Source organism: Schistocerca americana, chromosome X, assembly GCF_021461395.2.
Source record: "Schistocerca americana isolate TAMUIC-IGC-003095 chromosome X, iqSchAmer2.1, whole genome shotgun sequence".
Lineage (NCBI taxonomy): Eukaryota > Metazoa > Arthropoda > Insecta > Orthoptera > Acrididae > Schistocerca > Schistocerca americana.
This window is the reverse complement of record NC_060130.1, coordinates 92,464,243-92,486,957: the sequence shown is the minus strand read 5'-3', so window position 1 is coordinate 92,486,957 and position 22,715 is coordinate 92,464,243. Positions and strand designations below refer to the sequence as shown.

The window sequence follows — 22,715 nt, the reverse complement described above, 5'->3', positions numbered from 1 at the left end:
TGCTGCAAGATGTTTAAAATTCTCAGAAAAACAGAAGTAAACTATAGGAAACGGCGACCAATATACAATATGTACAAGAACAAAGAGGTAAAAATAAGAGTGAAAGACCAAGAAAGAAGCACTTGGATTGAAAAGGGTGTAAGACAGAGATATAATATCTCGCTTCTACTCTTCAGTCTGTGCATCAAAGGACCAACGACGGAAATGAAAGAATGGGTCAAGAGTGGGATTAAAATTCAGGACGGAAGGATATCAGTGATAAAATTCCCTATCCCAAGTGAAAGCCCATAAGAATTACAGTATCTGTTGAATGGAATTAACAGTCTAATGACTACAGAATATGGATTAAGAGCAAATCGAAGAAAGACGAAAGCAATGAGTAGCAGAAATGAGACTAGTGGTAAACTTAATGTCAAAATTGGTGACGATGAAGCAGACTAAGTTAAGAAATTCTGCTACCTTGGAAGCGTGATAACACTTACAGACTAAGCAAGGAGGGCACAAAAAGCAAGTTAGCAAAGGAAAAGAAAGGCTCTGAGCACTATGGGACTTAACATCGATGGTCATCAGTCCCCTAGAACTTAGAACTACTTAAACCTAACTAACCTAAGGACAACACACAACACCCAGCCATCACGAGGCAGAGAAAATCCCTGACCCCGCCGGGAATCGAACCCGGGAACCCGGGCGTGTGAAGCGAGAACGCTACCGCACGACCACGAGATGCGGGCCGCAAAGGAAAAGAGAGCATTCCTGGCCAAGAGAAGTCTGTTAGTACGAAATATTGGCCTCAACCTGAGGAAGAAATTTATGAGAATGTAGTACGTTTGGAGCACACTGTTGTTTGGTGGTGACAATGGACTGTGGAAAAACCATAAAAGAAGACACTCAAAGCATCTGAGATGTGGTGCTATAGAAGGATGTTGAAAATTAGGTGTACTGTGGAGAACACTGGCAAGAAGATGGATGATAGGGCGTGTATTAAGACATTAAGGAATAACTTCCATGATAATAGAGGAAACTCTAAAGGAAGACAGACATGGGACTATATCCAACAGATAATTGAGCACGTTAGGTGCAAATGCTACTATGAGGTGAAGATGATGGCATACAAGAGGAAACCATGGCAGGCCATATCAGACCTGTCAGAAGACTGGTGACAAGAAAAAGAAGTGTTACAGATAAGGAATTTGCCAAAGATTGGTTATTACAGAAATGTTTTCTGAATCAAGTTATGATCGATTCTTGCTGTCTCCATTTCCTGAGAACAACCGCTTTCTTATTCACGTTTTTGTATTTACACCCATTAAAATGATTATTAAGGATGTGGGACATTTCCGCCGGTACCTTCTCTTCTTTTCCACAAACCCGTTTAAATGAGATTAAAAATTACCTCGTAGCCGAATCCAGTTACTTTTTATTCTCTCGTTTCTCACGGCCCGTTAACTCTTGCATTGATACAGTCTCTTAAGCCCGTTTAACACGGGACGTGCGACACGAACAAGAAAGTTGTCATCTACTGCAGAGCTCCACGCGACAGACGGTCGAACTACAAAAATGCGTTTACATTGTGCATGCCTGTCTACTTGTCTGCTCTACGTGTCTACTGTTTTTGTTGTCAACTTCCAGCCAGTGAACCGACAGGTTAAATGTACTTTTCGTGACTATCAAGTATTTTTTATCCTTTTGTAATGATAACCATATTTAATTGTATTTTAGACGGACACAGTTACTTACATGTGTAAACAACCTAACTACAAAAGCTGGAAATCATGGGCAAACCAATAGAAATGTTGCATTTCTGTTGATAATGTTAATTTACTGAATTAACTCACGTTTTTCCTTTCGTAAGAAGACACATTATGGTTAATGTTCGAGTACAAGTGTGAGCGAACAAGAAATTTTTCTAAGAGCAGTTCCAGATGGATCCAGGTCATGATTTACGTGTATTTTCTCATACAAGCACCTTATCGTTAAAATTCCAGAGAATGCATGTAGCAGATGTTTCACTTGTTAACTATTTATGAAATGAACGACCTACAACATTTCCTTGAGCGAGACACAATTCACAAAAACTTTGCGCTGTTTGTCAGTTGCACTCCCCAGTCGGACATCTGCCCATGCGCGAAGCACTTTCATGGACGTGAGATTAGGATCCATCTTATTCCACCTCACAGCAATCGTACGCGTAAATCTTGTGTGAGTAGGTCCATCTACACAGCAGAGGCCGGTGGGGCCGGTGCATCATGGGTAATCTTCCAAGCTCACACGACCCATATAGAATGGGCTTTACAGCATTCTATTATCTCTCAGTTATGTATTTTCTGCGAAAAGACAATGATCAGTTTCTGTGTGTTTCTCAGGGGCAGACCTTAGCACCTCATCTATCTAATCCCACATGTAATCCTCAGGGATGAACTGCTCTGAGCATATCCTTGCATTACGAACATTTATTTTATCCACTCGTTTGCACCTAGACGCTCATGTGCGCTGAACAACATCGCTTTTCGGGAAACGATGATACGTCATATCCAGCATTTTATAGGCAAAGTTGTTGCAATGAGAAACACACAATAATTACGCATGCTCATGTTAATTTCGCTGGCAATTCAATACTCACTAGAGATGTAATAATCAAAATAAAAATCACAGAATCACAGCACTACCCAGCCTGTGTTTCGACTTTACGGGCGCTCAGCGCCACGGTTATCAGCGCCCTGACACACGCTACAAGGGAAAATGTGGATAAAATCGCAGTGAGGATGAAACCTACAAAATGACACTTACGCACTCACTCATACCTCACTCACATTGACCCACACAATCACGCTATGCCACATGTCTTCAAGACTATGGAGAAAGGGTGAAAGGTGCTATTCCATGGGTTAAGACACAAGAGAAACAACAAAGGAGCTAAAACAAAGGCATAGGATAATAGGATAATGTGACCGACTGACACATACAAAAAAAAAAAAAAAAAAGATATTGGTGAACCAGTCATCCTGTTAACACGTTAAGACAATCTCCCTAAAATCTTGGGAAAAATGTTGGGAAATTCACAAATCTTTAAAACTCTAACAACATTCGTTGGAAAGTCACTTAAAATAGGGGACAGGTCTGTTGGCAGATCTACCACTACCCTCTGGTCGAAAATAAAACACAGTCTAATAAAATGTGGCGAAGAGTGATCTGTACGCCATAAGCACCACACATCCGAGGGTCCTCTCGCCAGAGCAACAAGCCATGCGTTATAGGGCTGTGGCCTTTGCGAAGACAAGTAAAGAGGACGTCGTCCTGACGATATGGCTGGAAGGAGGTATGACACCACCGCGTCGTGATCTTTGCTAGAGAGAACTTATTGCCTGTCACTTCCAGCCACTGATCCTCCCAACGACGCAAGACTATGTATCTCAACAGCAAGGCGATAGCAAGCAGTGGGATGGCACACTGAACCAATTTAGGATCGTGGCACGCCTCCTTGGCTGCTACATCTGCCCTTTCATTCTCTGCAATACCCATGTGCCCTGACAACCAGCAGAAAGACACCTCCTTGCCCAGCCGCTGTAGTTGGAGGAGGGCATCCTGGATATTCTGGACTACGTTATCTGCTGGGTACAGACGCTGTAAAGAGTGAAGGGCACTCAGGGAATAGGAATAGACTAGGAACTTAGAATGCAAATCATGTCTCACCTGCTGCAGAGCCAGAAAATTACGTATAATTCTGCGTAGAAGACAGTAAAGTCTTGAGGAACTCAGACCTTGAGGTCACAATTGGGGAAACGACGGAACAACCAAAGGAGTCTACCAATTTCGATACGTCTGTAAAGACAGCTGTAGATTTGTAGTGCTCAATTATAATGTCCTTAAATAATGCATTAAAAATTATGAAGGTGTGCAACCTCTGTTGTCCTGCACTAAATCTAAAATTACTCTGGGCCTCTGCAGTAACCAGGGTGGCAGATGGTTAAAACCATGAATTTGGGGTTGTACTTGGTCCACTGCAAGTGATTCCAGCACACACTGCCCACTGATCCCGAACAGCCTTGCTGCTCGTGGACCGTTGGAGAAAAGACATTCGAGAGGTGGATGAGCAACAGTATGGTATGCAGGTTAATCCAGAGCTGTGAGGAGCTTAGATGGCTGACATACCACGAGAGTAGTGGGACAACCTATGTGCCACCCCACTTTGCATTGTTGCCAAATTTATTCAAGATGGCGGCGTGTAGACTTGGCAACATCGCATGACGTCATCCAATATGGAGGATTTTGGTGGGAAAATAGGCCAATTGTGCTACGTCCACTAACCTAACCTCAAGAAAAAATGGCGGGAAGTTTGAATTTTGGCGGGAAAGTAGACCAGTTGTGCTACGTCCACTAACCTAAGGCTCCAGAAGAAAAAATGACGGGAAGTTTGAAATCCAACAGGATAATACATGCAAAGACCGTAGTTGTATTTATTATTATTGATAATCATTTATTAACATTCATTATCATTTATTATCATTTGTTATTATTTATTATCATTTATTATTATTTACTATTATTGACCTGCCTCCACTAGAAAATTCCATTCAAATTCAAATTCCAACACGATAATGGCAGCAAAACCTTGCTTATATTTATTATTATTCTTTATTATTCATTATTATTTATTAACATTCATTATCATTCATTGTCATTTATTATCATTCATTATAATTTATTATTATAGGCCTAACTCCACTAGAAAATTGCGCCAATTTCAAATTCCAACACGATATTGTCTCGGAAACTGTACTTCTATTTATTATTATCATTTATTATTTATTCAAGATGTCCGATTTTCTCGGTGAGAAAGCCATTTTCCTTACATCCATAACAAAAATCTATCACAAGTTCAAATCACAACTCCATAATTGATAACATGTACGAGCTTTCTCCGTCACTTCTCTTTTTTCACTGGTAGCCTATCATAATCGCGTCAAATAATAAACTGTACTTATAGTAACGTAAATCACGTCCTTTGGTTTTGCAGGAGGGAAGGGACTGAAGACTTTATTTCAAGCAGTACGGTCATCACTTGTTCTCAAACACAGTCAGCATACACATCTTTGATATCGCAGTGCAGTCACCATGACGTCTGCGCTCCAACTGAATTACTTCAAATCCTCGCCACCCCCTGGCCAGCGTGTGGAGACACTGCCGACGCCTGTCCCGTGAGGTGGTCGGCCACGCGCGCTCGGGGCGAGCCCAGCGATCGCCCCCACGTCGAAAACATGTTTTCGCTGGACACGCTGGAACTTGCCGAGTTTGACGTCACAGCGGTCCCTTGTCCCCTCACCACGTGTATTCGTCGCCTCCGCACGTTTCCCGCCAAAATTGTTTGCCTCGGAGCTGAATCACACAATGGTTGACTGTTCACTGCCACACTTTTGGCGCCAAAGTTGTTTCCTCGGCATGTTCAAACCTGTCGATGCCGACGGCTCACCGTCCACCACGTGTCCTTGTGCGATCGAGAACACAGTGCTACACTTTAGGTGGCAAAGTTTGCTCGACAGTGGAATCTGCCATGACTACATAACAGCACGTTTGGTCCGCACTAGAACGCTCGCTTACGTCACACACCCTCCATATACGCGACGGACATGGTCTTCTGTAAATACCTAAGTACATAATTCCATTTCGATTTTAATCATATTAAATAATTCAATTTACAATTTCATATACGTATGCAAAGGTGTTCAATTACCTAATTTTAACTACTTATCGAGGACCAGACAGCCACCTCTTCCAGCGCCGAGTTTGAATTCTGGCAGTAAAGTAAGGGCATTTGTACCAACCTCCTAGGAACCAGCGCCAAGTTTGAAATCTGTCAGTAAACAAATCTCACTTGCGCCCCCGCCACCAACCTAAGAAAATTGTTGCAAACTAAGCTCATCACCAGTAAACTAAGCCACCAGCACTCAACCTCTTCCTACACCTTTCAGCTAAAAGGACTCATCCTGTACTAGGCCCATGGATGGAGGAACCAATTTACTTTATTTAGGAATGGAGTGTATGTATCACACCAACATGTTCCTCACCATACAGACCTGCAAAACACTCCTACATAATAATTCATTTATAATGCTCTAGACACACGCTTGCTAATTGTAAACAGTTAAAAATAACTCATAGCACAGCCTATAGACATGCGAACCGCTCGTAAATAATGCAAAACATTTACGTCCAAAAAGCCAAACAACTGCTAATTTTCCGCAATAATTTCTGTGAATAGGTTGATGGAAGGAGGAATGAGTGTACTTTATTTATTTGGGGCATATCTTTTTGAAACTTTTGCATCTCATAGGTTTCGATATGTAAGGCTGACATAAGGCAGTTTCTGAACTCCAGCAGTGCACTACACCCTAACCTGCAGAAAAAATGGCGGGAATTTTGAATTTTGGCGGGAAAATAGACCAGCTGGGCTACATCCACTAACCTAAGCCTCCAGAAAAAATAGGCAGGAAGTTTGAATTTCAACAGGATAATGCATGCAAAACCGTACATGTCTTTATAATTATTCATTATTATTGATTATCATTTATTATCATTCATTGTCATTCATTATCATTTATTATTATTTATTATTATTGGGCTACCTCCACCAGAAAATTCACCCCAAATTCAAATTCCAATACAGTAATGGCTTCAAAATCATACTTGTCTGTATTATCATTTATTATTTATTATTAGTTATTACCATTTATTACTATTTATTATTATTGGCCTACCTCCACTAACATAGAAAATTGCGCCATGTTCAAATTCACACTCCATAATCTCTGGAAAACTGTACTTCTATTTATTATTATTACCATTTACTGTTATTTATTAGCATTTATTATTATTTATTCAAGATGGTCGATTTTTGCGGCAAGAAAGCCAATTCCCTTACTTCCATAACAAAAAATCCCTCACAAATTCAAATTCAAACACGATAATCTGTCACACCTACGAAAAAAAAGAGACCAACTGGGCCATGTGCACTAACCTAAGTCCAAATCGACCTACGAAGTTTGAATTTTTCGCTGTCACCTATTGTTTCACTCCTAAGCTATGAAAATCGCATCAAATAATAATAAAGTGCACGTAAGTCATCTGCTGTGAATTCGTGGGAAAAGGACTGAAGTCTTTATTTCAAACCGTCCTCACTTGTTCTCCAACAGAGTTAGTACACATTCAAGTGGTCGCAGTCCAGCCACCACGAGGCCCCCAGTCCAACTGAATTAGTTCATATGGTCGCCGCTGACCCGCACCGGACCTTGCGCCTCACGTGACGGCCGCCCGGATGTGTCAGTGCCCGCACAGCCCGCGGCCAGTGCGCCAGGTAGGCAGCGAGCGGCGCCTCAGGGTCCAGCCACAAACGGTCAGCCGCGCTCCTCGCCTCAGAGTCTGACTACGTAAACATCTTTCCGCACCCGCGAGCACTTAACGCTGGACAGGATGGAACCCGTCGACCACGTGCTGGACAAAGGACACGTTCCACCCCAAATTTATTTTTCTGAACAGAATCGAACCTGCCGATACCTACCTCACACAACCGCCCGAGATGTTTGGAAAGTTCTATCACGTGACACACTAAAAGCTATATCGGTCCCACAGTTCGCAAAATTGTAAATTGAATTATTTAATATGATTAAAATCGAAATGGAATGAAGTACTCAAGTATTTACAGAAGACCATGTCCGTTGCGTATATGGAGGGTGTGTGACGTAAGCGGGGCGGCGGCGCAGCGATTGTACAGTTATTACGTGCACGTGAGAGCGAGTCAATTAGCGAGCGTTCTAGTGCGGACCAAACGTGCTGTTATATAGTCATGGCAGATTCCACTGTTGAGCAAACTTTGCCGCCTAAAGTGTAGCACTGTGTTCTCGATCTCACAAGGACACGTGGTGGACAGTGAGCGGTCGGCATCGACAGGTTTGAATGTGCCCAGGACAATAACTCTGGCGCCAAAAGTGTGGCAGTGAACGATCGACCGTTGTGTGATTCAGCTCCGAGGCAAACAATTTTGGCGGGAAACGTGCGGAGGCGACGAACACACGTGGTGAGCGGACAAGGGGCTGCTGTGACGTCAAACTCGGCAAGTTCCAGCGTGTCCAGCGAAAACATGTTTACGACGTGGGGGCGACCGCTGGGCTCGCCCCCCGCGCTAGTGGTCGGCCGCCTCACGTGACAGGCGTCGGCAGTGTCTCCGCGCGGTGGCCAGGGGGTGGCGAGGATGTGAAGTAATTCAGTTGGAGCGCAGACCTCGTGGTGACTGCACTGCGATATCAGAGATGTGTATGCTGACTGTGTTGGAGAACAAGTGATGACCGTACTGCTTGAAATAAAGTCTTCAGTCCCTCCCCCCCCTGCAAAATCAAGGGACGTGACTTACGTTACTATAAGTGCTGTTTATTATTTGACGCGATTATGATAGGCTACCAGTGAAAAAAAAGAAGTGACGGAGAAAGCTCGTACGTGTTATCAATTATGGTGTTGGGATTTGAACTTGTGACAGATTTTTGTTATGAATGTAAGGAGAATGGCTTTCTCACCGAGAAAATCGGACATCTTGAATAAATAATAAATGATAATAATAAATAGAAGTACAGTTTTCGAGACAATATCGTGTTGGAATTTGAAATTGGCGCAATTTTCTAGTGGAGTTAGGCCTATAATAATAAATTATAATGAATGATAATAAATGACAATGAATGCTAATGAACGTTAATAAATGATAATGAATAATAATAAACATAAGTAAGGTTTTGCAGCCATTATCGTGTTGGAATTTGAATTTGGATGGAATTTTCTAATGGAGGCAGCTCAATAATAATAAATGATAATAAACAATAATAAATAATAACAAATGATAATAAATAATAATAAATGATAATGAATGTTAATAAATGATTATCAATAATAATAAATACAACTACGGTCTTTGCATGCATTATCCTGTTGGATTTCAAACTTCCCGTCATTTTTTCCTCTGGAGCCTTAGGTTAGTGGACGTAGCACAATTGGTCTATTTTCCCGCCAAAATTCAAACTTCCCGCCAGTTTTTCTTGATGTTAGGTTAGTGGACGAAGCAGAATTGGCCTATTTTCCCGCCAAAATCCTCCATATTGGATGACGTCATGCGATGATGCCAAGTCTATCCGCCGCCATCTTGGATGACGTTATCGCCGCCATATTGAATAAATTTGGCACCAATGCAAAGTGGGGTGGCACATAGGTTGTCCCCCTACTCACGAGGAGGTGCCATCAGATTGCAAGTGGTGGTTCTCAGTCTCAGCACAGAGACTGGGTATGGCGTTGGTGAAATAAGCACCTGTGGACAGCCTAATGCTCTCATGGTGGACAGCATCAATGATCTTCAGATAAGAAAGCCTCTCCAATCCATTCTCTGTGCACCCATAATCTAGCCGCAAACATACGAAAGCCCTATAAATCTGGAGCAGACGCACCATGACTGATACCCAAAAACTGTGGCTAACGCACTTTTTGATATTTAGTGTTTTCAGGTTTTTGGCTTTCAGGTGTCTGAGATGTGACAATCACGACAATTTGGAGTCAAAAAAGACACCTAGAAACCTCGCCAAGACTTCAATACATAGAATAGTGCCATAGTATGCAAGTCAAGTGAATTAAAAATATGACAAGAATGATTAAAATGAACACTTACCTACAGAAAACTTAAAACCCGTCTCTGCAACAAACTCCTCTAATCTCTGCACTCTAAGTGGTAACTGGCAAGTCGCTGTTGCAGCACTGGAGGAGGAACAGATAACAGCAAAACTGTCCACAAATAAGAAGCATTGTACAGAACTCCTCACTGTAGATACGATACTGTTTATGGCTGTAGTGGGGTAATGTTTATATGAGCAATTTGCCTACCTCATGGGTAACCATACCTCAATCGCAAGCATGCGACAACATCGCAGTTTTGACTTAAGACTAATTTAAAATTAATTGACTGCTTTATTAAATTGATCAGTTAATTACCCCATTCTGCGGTGATGCTGTAAGGAGAATGCCTGCACGCTTGGATGAGATTGTTATTGCTGTTCGCACTCTCATAAGTTAAATTTGTCATCTGAAATATGTTCTATGGTGTGAGTGGTCTTCGATTATGTGAGAGTTTTCAAGTGTCTAATCATGGCATCAATTTGGCCATAGTTGTTGGTGCCAAACTGACTACAGAAGCAAATTACTACAAGCTCGGAATACTACCATTAGTGTTTTTTAAAGAGACTTTGCGAGATTATTAAATGACTTATGCTCCACGAAAATGGGGACACCATTCTCTCTGAAAGTTGTTGACAGTGCGATTAATATCGATCCTGATTTTCCAGAGGTGCGCTTTAAGAAGCAGAAATTATTTCATGATGAAGCCAGGGATGAAGTGACAGATGTGAGTTCGGGAGATGAATTCAAAATAAATGTTTTTTATGTCGCTATTGAAAATCTAGTGTCTAATCTGGAAACCTGACAAGAAACGGTGAAGATTGTAGATGAAACATTTGTTTTTTTTATGGAAATACTCAAAGATGACAGACAATCGGGTGACTGAGCCGAGCAAGTTATTTATTAATCAGTATTATAATGAAGTCACAACAGATTTAGAATAAGAAATTAAGTTTTTGAGACTGCCTGTACTTTAAATTCTGATTATGTTACTTTGGAATCATTAGACCTCTTCATAAAGATGCACGAGCTTATATTTCAAGCTTATTTCCGGATTAATGTGTAGCTATGTGCATCTTTTACACTCCTCCAGTGGCTGTAACTTAAGCAGAAAGGTCATTCAGCCTTCTGGCTCGTGTAAAAAATTGGCTCAAATCCGTTACGCATCAGTGTCGTTCCATAGATTTGGTGAGCTTGGCAACTAAATGTAACTTGGAGCGGTAACAAGACTTTGATGCTGTGATTGTAGCTAGTGCTAAACAAAAGGCTCGGAAAGCGCTGTTGACATTGTTATATGCAAGTGCTTTATAATATGCTACCTATTGTATAACTCATTGCGGTTTACATACGAGCACATTGAAATGTGTGGGCACACCTGGGAACAAGAGGAGACAGAACACTCCATATTGCAGCGTTATGGGCATGAGACAGTTCGTCGACTTATATATCAGTATAACACTTACTTTTGTTTTAAAGTGAAGTGAAAATAAATTAAATCAATATAAAAGATAAAATCAAATGGAACATAGCCTACAAACATTTTACGATATTGAGTAACATCGTAAGTCGAACCTGTAAGTTCAGCAGTCATATCAGTTTTCTCTGCTGCAGCGTAGGCATCGGTCGAGCGACCTGTAGTGTTGCGGAATATTAAAGAGTTGGAAACGTGGAATATTGTTAAAGTTTCGTTGCCTCTGCTGAGAGCCAGAGGCAGTACGTTAGCCAAGAGGTAAGGGGATTGCACATGTACGGAATGTGTCGTCAGGCAGGGGCAATGGCCTGGTTACACACAACAGGCGAGAGAGAATTCCTTAGCACGCGGGTTTGTGTTAGACGGAGACTTTCGTAGAGTGCAAGACAGAGGTATAGCGTCAGCTGTACTGCATTTCACAACTTCTCGTAACTCTGCCGCAACAACACGTAACTGTGTCGCAAGAACACCTAAGAGGCGAGTACAACAGATGAATTAGCAGTATAAGTGGAACGAATGCGGTCATTACAAACGAGCATGACGTCAGGACGTCGCTCGTGCTTCCTTCAAATACGCCAACTTTGATAGCAACAAGGGACTCGAACTCGCAGTTACACTTGCAGCTAGATGTGCACTGGGTCGCCGCGTAGCGCTCAGCTCGGTGATCGACATGTTAATCTTTATTAAGGAGATGTTGCAGTAAGGGCGGCCCATCCAGCAGCAGACGTGAGGTGACAGAACCAGCTCTGGTCCTCTCTGCTGCCACTGTCAATCATCGACCCAGGATTAGCAGACATCGCGGCAGACTCGCTCGCCGCCAATGCTGACCACATCAGTGAGCCGTCGTCGAGATCGTACGGGGCCCAGGCCCTGTGCATCCGCCGTCACAACCGGGTGAGCCGACGACGCTGGGGGACTGCAGTCCGTTCCGCCCGTCCACCGCGGGCGAGCCACCAGGAGGAGCAGGGAAGAAGACGGGGTGGGATAGAGTACTCTCCACACTACGAGAACGCCTCTCATGCCGACAGCGTTGGGACTCCAACTGGGAGCCACCTGCTGTCCGCCATCGAGCAGAGCCGGCCGGGCGCCGCCAGCCACACGCTGCACTCAACGATGAACCTGGTGCACGAATGGTAAAACGTCATTTTTTCGGATGAATCCAGGTTCTGTTTACAGCATCATGATGGTCGCATCCATGTCTGGCGACATCGCGCTGAACGCACATTGGAAGTGTGTATTCGTCATCGTCATACTGGCGTATCACTTGGCGTGATGGTATGAGGTGCCAATGGTTACACGTCTCGGTCACCTCTTGTTCGCATTGACGGCACTTTGAACAGTGGACGTTACATTTCAGATGTGTTACGACCCGTGGCTCTATCCTTCATTCCATCCCTGTGAAACCCTACATTTCAGCAGGATAATGCACAATCGCATGTTGCAGGTCCTGTACGGGCCATTCTGAATACAGAAAATGTTCGACTGCTGCCCTGGCCAGCACATTCTCCAGATCTCTCACCAATTGAAAACGTGTGGTCAATGGTGGCCGAGCAACTGGCTCGTCACAATACGCCAGTCACAACTCTTGATGAACTGTGGTATCGTGTTGAAGCTGCATGGGCAGCTGTACCTGTACACGCCATCCAAGCTCTGTTTGACTCAAAGCCCAGGCGTATCAAGGCCGTTATTACGGCCAGAGATGGTTGTTCTGGGTACTGATTTCCCAGGATCTATGAACCCAAATTTCGTGAAAATGTAATCACATCTCAGTTCTAGTATAATATATTTGTCCAATGAATACCCATTTATCATCTGCATTTCTTCTTGGTGTTGCAGTTTTAATGGCCAGTAATGTAAATTGCTGTCAACCTTTATATCGGAGATGAGAGGGAGAGAATGTCCTTGGTTTGAGGCAAATAAGTTTCCTGAAAATAGGTTACACAATTGCAGTAGGCAGAAAAGATTGGTTAGTTTCTATCAAGTTTATTCTCACATATACTTATGTGAGGTGTCAGACCATAAACCCCGTAGTAAGATTCAGTCTATCTATTCGGACTTGCTACTTCAAAGCTAATTGCCGGTACATACAAGAAACAACTACAAAGCAATCACTTGTTCTTGGTTAGCACTGAAATCTCTCTAAGTAATTGAGACAAAGACTGACTGTCTCTGTTCAACACTATTCCAATGAAACTCTAAAAATCCTACTTGACCTGCAGTTCCTGAGTGTCCACCAGAGTCTATCACCGTCTTCCCGTAGTTGAAGGCTTTATCAGCTGTATCGGCTGCTGCGGGCCTGCTCGGCCCCACTGGCGTCTCGCTGCGGAATCTCCAAACTGCCGGCACTGGCTCTGAATCTGTATCTGAATCTCTGCCCCTAGCTATTCCGCTGCCTGGCCTTTTATTTCGTTTGGGTGCTCACGAGTTAATTTGTTTCACACGACCCTTTCGTTTCTAAGTGATCGGATTGCACAAGAATGCATACAGTTCCATACGACACTCTCGTTTCTAATTGGTCGGCTTGCGCAAGAATGCCTTTGGTTCCACACGACACTTTCGTTTCTAACTGCACACAACTTAATTTGGTTCCACACGAGTCTTTTCCGGACGTGACTGACACTCTCTCTCGCTGTATTATCGCCCTGGTGTTCGCGTCTTCCATTGCTCAACTTTGATTCATGTACTTCCTCTGGCAGGAAGTCAAACACTAAGTTATTTGATCAACAAGCAATACTTGGCAGCCTTCGCGCTTATCTTGTCCCTACGTCCTTGTGGACTCTTTCTTAATGTCGGCTGGCTGTTTGTATATGGAGCCTGGACTCTTATTATGGCCACAAAAGCAAGCACTCAGTCTTCAGGCCACAAGTGGCCCATCGGGACCATCCGACCGCCGTGTCATCCTCAGTTGAGGATGCGGATAGGAGGGGCGTGTGGTCAGCACACCGCTCTCCCGTTCGCTAAGATGGTTTTCTTTGACCGGAGCCGCTACTATTCGGTCGAGTAGCTCCTCAACTGGCATCACGAGGCTGAGTGCACCCCGAAAAATGGCAACAGCGCATGGCGGCTGGATGGGCACCCATCCAAGTGCCGGCCACGCCCAACAGCGCTTAACTTCGGTGATCTCACGGGAACCGGTGTATCCACTGCGGCAAGGCCGTTGCCCCACAAAAAGCAAGAATAAAAATTAAAATTTTCTACAGTCACAACAAGCCATAATCAATAGAATGGTGCTACAAAGACATCAGAATGCACCATTTCATTCTTTTGTTTGTTGAGAAAAATTCATGATTTTTTTCTGTGACTATGCGACACTGAGTAGTCTCGAATGGTGATAAACAAGTATTTGCTCTAACGTTGAAGCCCCTGAGTAAAACGAGATAGGCAATTAGGATTGATGCAGCCGCCCATGGGAGAGATCTATGATGCTCCAAGATGACAAAAGTCACGGGACACCTCCTAATGTCGTGTCGGTCCTCCATTGGCCTGGTGTGGTGCAGCAGCTGCGTCAATTAGTTGTCGTAGGTCCCCTGCAGAAATATTGAGCCATGCTGCCTCTAAAGTCGTCCATAACTGCTAAAGTGTTGCCAGTGCAGGATTCTGAGCACGAACTGACCTCTCAGTTATATTCCATTAATGTTCGATGGGTTTTGTGTCGGGCGATATGGGTGACCAAGTCATTCACTCGAATTGTCCAGAATGTTCTTCAAATCAGTCTCGAACAATTGTGCCCCTCTAACATGGTGCGTTGCCATCCGTAAAAGTTCCATCATTGTTTGGAAACGTGAAGCCCAGGAGAGGCCCTGCACACGATGTCGAGCAGTTAGAAGAGGCAACCCTGTCGCTCGTCCGCTACAATAGCCCATTAACGCCAAATTTTGCCGCACTGCCCCGAAGGATACCTCCGTTGTACTCCCCACATTGATTTCTGCGGTTATTTCACGCAGTGTCGCTTCTCTGTTAGTGCTGACAACTCTATGCAAACGCCACTCCTCTCGTCCGTTAAGTGAAGACCGTCAGCCAGTGTGTTGTACGTGGTGAGAGGTACTGACTCAGATTCGATATTCTCAGTACACTCGCGACACTGTAGATCTCGGAATGTTGAATTCCCTAACGATTGCCGAAATGGAATGCCCCATGCTTCTAGCTCCAACTACCATTCCGTTCAAAGTGTGTTAATTCCCGTCGTGCGGCCATAATCACGTCGGCAACCTTTTCAAAATGGCTCAAATGGCTCTGACCACTATGGGACTCAACATCTTAGGTCATCAGTCCCCTAGAACTTAGAAATACTTAAACCTAACTAACCTAAGGACATCACACACACCTGTGCCCGAGGCAGGATTCGAACCTGCGACCGTAGCGGTCGCGCGGTTCCAAACTGAAGCGCCTAGAACCACACGGCCACACCGGCCGGCCGGCAACCTTTTCATATGAATCACGTGAGTTCAAACGACAGCTCCTCCAATGAAATGCCCTTTCATACATTGTGTACACGATACTACCGCCATCCGTATATATGCATTTCGCTATCTCGTGGCTTTTATCACTTCAGCGTAAGCGAAGAGGAAAGAAAATACAGACAGAATGATTGCACATGAGGGTTGCAGTCTGGTAAACATCATCCACAATTTTACGTTCCGTTGTTCAGGAGTGATATGATGTGAAATATTACACCACATTTGTGTTGTCAGCAAAAACGCACAATGTGCTACAACAGATATATCGAAAGCTGTTTATTTATTCGAAAAGATAACGGAGCATTTCACGAAATACATGGAGGAGATCACGATAAGGAGCTGGAAATCTAACTCGATGTAGAGAACCCGACTGTAGGTGGTATAAAAAAGAAACGAAAGAGACCGAAGAAGAAATAGTTCCAGTGTGAGAGAGAAGATGAGAGAATTGAAGGTCCAGAAATGTATTTCAAAATAGAACTATACCTTCAAGTGCGAGAAATTACACTACGAGGGTAATCCCAAAAGTAAGGTCTCCAATTTTTTATAAGTAAATAGACATGTTTATTTCTACAATGGTTTACATCAGTTTACAGTTTGAACATTTAGCTATTTCTCGACATAATCACCATTTCTGTCGATGAATTTTTGTAGACGCAGTGGCAGTTTTTGTATGCCCATGTCATACCAGCTCGCCGCCATCCTGTTCAGAAAGTTATGAACCACTTCTTTCACCTCGCCGTCGGAGCTGAATCGCTTTCCGGCAAAATGTTCTTTTAAGCTAGGGAACAGGTGATAGTCACAGGGCGCCAAATCAGGACTATAGGGTGGGTGGCTGATTATGTTCCACTGAAACTGTGTTCTCTACCGCTGTTCAGCGCTGCAGTGAACAGTCGCTCTGCGCACGATCCACAGCTGTGTCTTGTGATGGCTACCAAATAAATACCATGTGAAGACAAACGTTTATGTAAATACTTGCTTCCACGAAACCTGTCTTTCCCGTACTTCATTTACACCACAGCAACCAATCGGTACGGAGAGCAAACCGTGAGCGTTAGAAGTAATGCGATGGTCTTACTCGTCTCCACTCACAGCTTGTTATTCTCCCTGGGGCCGTTATGGTGCTCTTCCCCCCGCACCACACTCTCCCGTCTGTTCAGGGAACGAGAAAAAGTTATCAGGACTGCACCTCTGGTCTTAAAGACGTATTCAGGTCAGAAAGAGATATGGGTATGTGTGATATGTAAAAATAAGACATCACGAATGAATGACATCCGGAAAAAGTGGGGGGAGGGGCCCTTGAAATTTTTGCATGTGTTCAGAGAATGTTGCTGCGTACGGGTCTCCGCAGCAGGCGCCTGGGTCATACACCCATGCTGACAGCTGATCATATGCAGCGAAGGCTGGAACTAGCTAGGTTATTCTGTACGGTTATGCAAAGCCTCTGTGCCAAAGTGGCACATTGGTTAGCGTGTCTACCTAGTTAGTAGGAGACCTGGGTTCGAGTCCCGAGCCTTATCTACATAGATACATTCATGATCAGGAAAAGCAGAACACCTTGAACTACTAGAGATAGGATGTTGATATTCACAGGACATGTCCGTTAGTATGCTCTGCAGAAATGATTAGCATTTGAACTATGTGGGAATGCTGGTTCAAAGTCAACATCGATATCATCACACAACACCCCTGCATTCTCGCAAGACATACAGCGCCAACTCGAGGCCATATGGAGTGGGGTGCTATTGGGTAGTACCACAAATCGCAGTAGTTGCGTGTCTAGGGCACTGTGACTAGTGTAACCTACGCGAATTACATCCTGCAACCCGTAGCCGTACCCTTTCTGCACAACAACCAAGAAGCCATTTTTCAGCAAGGCAATGCACGACCACATGTTGCTGCACAAGCATGTGCTTTCTTGGTGTCACAGGATGTCAGCCTTTTGCCCTGGTCCACTAGATCACTAGACTTGTTGCCAGTCGAGGATGTGTGGGATATGGTGAAACGAGGGGTGCAGCTCTGTGACCCATTGCCAACCACCACAGATGAACTTTGGAACAAGGTGGATGCAGCATGGATGGCTATTCCACAGGACGCGATTCGCGCCTTATACACGTCGTTGTCATTACACACGAAACAAGTTATCCGGACCCATGGTGGACCCTGTGCCTACTAGGCAACAGGATGCATGTTGAACCGGGGTTAATGAAATGCTAATGATTTCTGCAGAACATAGTAATATACAGTCATGCTCAAAAGTATCCGAACGACCTGAACTGCATTTCGCCTTATTCGCATGCAACCCGCATAACGCAGCTGTCTAGCAGGTGCTCTAATCGCTCCTCGGTACAGTCGTTTGACTATTGAAAGTGGTTCCAGCAAGTCACCACTAGAAAACACTGCTCTGTATCGCAATAACTCAAGATGTAAAGTAATACCTCGATACTTCAGATATCAAAGAACACCTTATCACAGATAACACTGCCATTAAGGCATGCAAGCTCACATTTATTACAATAAATGACATACCTGAAATGTTACCACTCTCATTATTACGTCAGATAGGTAATGCACGTCGTAAGTTCATCGTCTTTACGATTTCCTCTTCAAAGTAATATACCGAACTTATTATTTAACACAAAATGACATTAATAATTTAAGTTGTTCACGAGCAGCTAGTTGAGAATATGTATGAACTTCAAATGACATGACGAACCGTCTCGTTCTCCATATGGATTCAAACCCAGGTCATGCAGACTAAGCAAAGATTTAGTGACTGACGGAAACTAACAGTCATTCGTGACTAGGCATATAGAGAGTGTGATATACCTCGATTTCAGACAGTACCAGTTAGCAACTACCAACTTTAAATTACATAATGTTAACATTTTTAACGGATGCGAATTCCTACCTAGCATCTATTGTCCCTAATAACGAACTACAAGAGATGTTAAATATTGATACTTCACAAGTAACTTACTTGAAATGCTGTGAGGTATAGCTTTCTGTTGGACAGGGATTCGAACCCAGAATCTAATCGGATTGTTATCGAAGCACAATCAACTGTGACATATCGGACTTTCTCGGCAGTAGCTAGATGTTTTATCTGAAATGACGAGACAAAACATTAATTTTTACCTTCCCAGGATTCCAACCCGGCACCTATCGTTGTTATATTCTAGAGAAAACGAACGTTAAATATGGGTTTGTTACACAAGTAGCGACATGTGAGCATGTTTGAACTAGAAATACACTCCTGGAAATGGAAAAAAGAACACATTGACACCGGTGTGTCAGACCCACCATACTTGCTCCGGACACTGCGAGAGAGCTGTACAAGCAATGATCACACGCACGGCACAGCGGACACACCAGGAACCGCGGTGTTGGCCGTCGAATGGCGCTAGCTGCGCAGCATTTGTGCACCGCTGCCGTCAGTGTCAGCCAGTTTGCCGTGACATACGGAGCTCCATCGCAGTCTTTAACACTGGTAGCATGCCGCGACAGCGTGGACGTGAACCGTATGTGCAGTTGACGGACTTTGAGCGAGGGCGTATAGTGGGCATGCGGGAGGCCGGGTGGACGTACCGCCGAATTGCTCAACACGTGGGGCGTGAGGTCTCCACAGTACATCGATGTTGTCGCCAGTGGTCGGCGGAAGGTGCACGTGCCCGTCGACCTGGGACTTAACCGCAGCGACGCACGGATGCACGCCAAGACCGTAGGATCCTACGCAGTGCCGTAGGGGACCGCACCGCCACTTCCCAACAAATTAGGGACACTGTTGCTCCTGGGGTATCGGCGAGGACCATTCGCAACCGTCTCCATGAAGCTGGGCTACGGTCCCGCACACCGTTAGGCCGTCTTCCGCTCACGCCCCAACATCGTGCAGCCCGCCTCCAGTGGTGTCGCGACAGGCGTGAATGGAGGGAAGAATGGAGACGTGTCGTCTTCAGCGATGAGAGTCGCTTCTGCCTTGGTGCCAATGATGGTCGTATGCGTGTTTGGCGCCGTGCAGGTGAGCGCCACAATCAGGACTGCATACGACCGAGGCACACAGGGCCAACACCCGGCATCATGGTGTGGGGAGCGATCTCCTACACTGGCCGTACACCACTGGTGATCGTCGAGGGGACGCTGAATAGTGCACGGTACATCCAAACCGTCATCGATCCCATCGTTCTACCATTCCTAGACCGGCAAGGGAACTTGCTGTTCCAACAGGACAATGCACGTCCGCATGTATACCGTGCCACCCAACGTGCTCTAGAAGGTGTAAGTCAACTACCCTGGCCAGCAAGATCTCCGGATCTGTCCCCCATTGAGCATGTTTGGGACTGGATGAAGCGTCGTCTCACGCGGTCTGCACGTCCAGCATGAACGCTGGCCCAACTGAGGCGCCAGGTGGAAATGGCATGGCAAGCCGTTCCACAGGACTACATCCAGCATCTCTACGATCGTCTCCATGGGAGAATAGCAGCCTGCATTGCTGCGAAAGGTGGATATACACTGTACTAGTGCCGACATTGTGCATGCTCTGTTGCCTGTGTCTATGTGCCTGTGGTTCTGTCAGTGTGATCATGTGATGTATCTGACCCCAGCAATGTGTCAATAAAGTTTCCCCTTCCTGGGACAATGAATTCACGGTGTTCTTATTTCAATTTCCAGGAGTGTAATATGACGAAGAGTTCAGTACTGACTGGGAATCGGACCCCACACATATCGTTGTTGACTACACACAAAGAGACGTGAGCTACCGAATTTTTCTCCACCAGCAGCTTGGAATAACATCCTTGAACTCAACAGTGATCTCGCAAACAGTTCTGTGTCTCACTGGGAGTCAAAAACGTCTGATATCGTTAGTGTCGACAACGAATGAAAATACATTAAAAATCAAAATTATTATCCACCAGCAGGTAGGTGTTCTCATGCTAGAGCTTGATAATATATAATGAAAACTTTCGTGCCGGCCCAGGATTCGAACCCTTTCATGCACACTATGTGGAGATGTTGAGGAATCTGCAGTTTTGAACAAACAACAAATTGTAGTCGAGCTGTATTGTCAGGAAGGGATCAAATTCCGTGTTAAGGGCGGTCTGAGCTGCATTCCCAGTTCACAACCAATTTTATCGACATACAGAAGCTCAAATAAAAGTTGGAATAAGTGTCCTGTAACCCTACATAGCGTTTGTTTCGTCACTAGAAATAAATAACTAGTATAAGAAAGGTTACTGGTGATGGAGTTTCCATATGTCGCCACTCCTGACTGTATACTGTTTCAACCTAACATCTACTTGGTAGAGAAGGAATATCATGTTTAATGTGAATATCAGACCACAATGCCATTATACCTTCTTCACTTGGCGTAGCAAGAAGAGAATAGAATCTGTCTCTCCGTATCAAAAATCATCATCAGAAGTTGGAATCGAACCCAGATCATAAGTATATTAACCTAACATCAATCCAACAGCCCACCAAATCCTCTGCTCTGTGACTCATTTCTCTATTGTAACGCCACTGTGCCACATTGGATGAGAATTCTGACACACAGGCTCCCTGTAGTGGTTTGCAGCATGTTCAGTACATTCATTTATTTGGTTGACCGAATCGCCATGAACTAGCTGCCTCGGCAACCCAGTGTATACATTCGACTCTATTTTGTAATCACCGAAATAACACCATGTAACTGCCACCTACACAGGAATGCAAACAGTGTAGGATGCAGAAATTTAAATAGGAAGTGTTCCTTTCCACTTGAGCTACTCCATTGCGCTATTTGCTTGTTGAAAACGTCGTGCAGTGCAAAAGAAAAGCTGTAACAGTCTGTCTCTCAGAAGTCTATTGTTGAATTCTGAAGCTGTTGTAGCTATGTGTCAGCTAGTAGTGTAACAGTAAGTGTTGTGCACTGTAGATAATACGTCGTAAGTTCGTGTGCATTCACTGCTACATTTTTTAAAACGCAGTTCTGCTATCTGCTGGACTTATCAATCTAATGGAACATTGAATATAATTCCCTTCACTTCTCAACCCAAAATAGTCGCATGTGGTAAAAGCTTCTCCAACATTTCGTTCTTTTCAGATTTAATAGATGGCCAGGGAGCAGATGTATCTCGAAACTTTTGTATTATGAAAGGGGAGTGCGCATTGTGCCAAAATACGTCAGAAAAGTATTTTCTACATTAGCTGTCGTGTGGTAGTGGCATTTTATTCTTCTTCAAACCTTGTTTGACAGCTTTAACTCGAACAAGTTTTCCACATTCATTTAATCAATAAACTGCATGTGCATTGTCAGACTGTTATACATAACTTCAGAGAATTCGCATATATCGTTGATGATTAATTTCTCTCTCATGTTTACTGTTGTTTTAACAACACTGAAAGAAACCTTAAGAAAATTGTGCACTGCATTATAAGAAATGAAATAAAACTACCCACGATAACCTTACGACGAAAGTCTGTTTTAATAAAACTGAGTATCTGTGCACAAGCGTGCCTCTATCAGCACGAGTTAGTAAAATACTACTCACTTAAATTTCGATTGGGTCTGTGTTTAAATGGTATGCTGTGTCATACTCAAGAGGTATGCAAATGTGGCATTTCATAAACAAAGTTAAGTACTCCTAGAAACCCAAAATTTACTTGTCACCAGTTGAACGAGGCGCTACCTGTTTTGCAACATTGTAAGCTTTTCACCACTGCACTATGAGCTGAAAGTATTTTCTTGCAATTTCCTTATCGATGTTTGATCTGATTCCTTGTAGCTCTTTCACAGAAGGGATAAAGACGTTACAGTCAACGAAACTGGAACCACGAACCATAACAGACGCTTTTTCACAGGTCAGCACGTTACCACAGACTTAGCGAAAAGGCATGTGTCTTGGCTTCCTCTTACGAGGCCAATAGTGGCTAGAACTCGTAAACCGCTATTTAAAATAGGAGGTTAGTTGCGATTTCCATGTGCAACGACTTTCCTGGCCTGAAAATCGTAAATTTACAATCTTTTGTTACACCTCAAGCGATAATGACTCAGATTATTCAATCGAAATGACAGGAAAAATCAAGTGAACTTTGAGGCTTAATTCCATGCACACCAG

General features: G+C 44.0%; 1 pseudogene; it reads right to left on the bottom strand.

Annotated features, from left to right (window-relative positions):
* Nucleotides 1–14,212: 14,212 nt before the first annotated feature.
* On the bottom strand, nt 14,213–14,329 carry LOC124556963 (annotated as a pseudogene).
* Between the last annotated feature and the right edge of the window lie 8,386 nt (nt 14,330–22,715).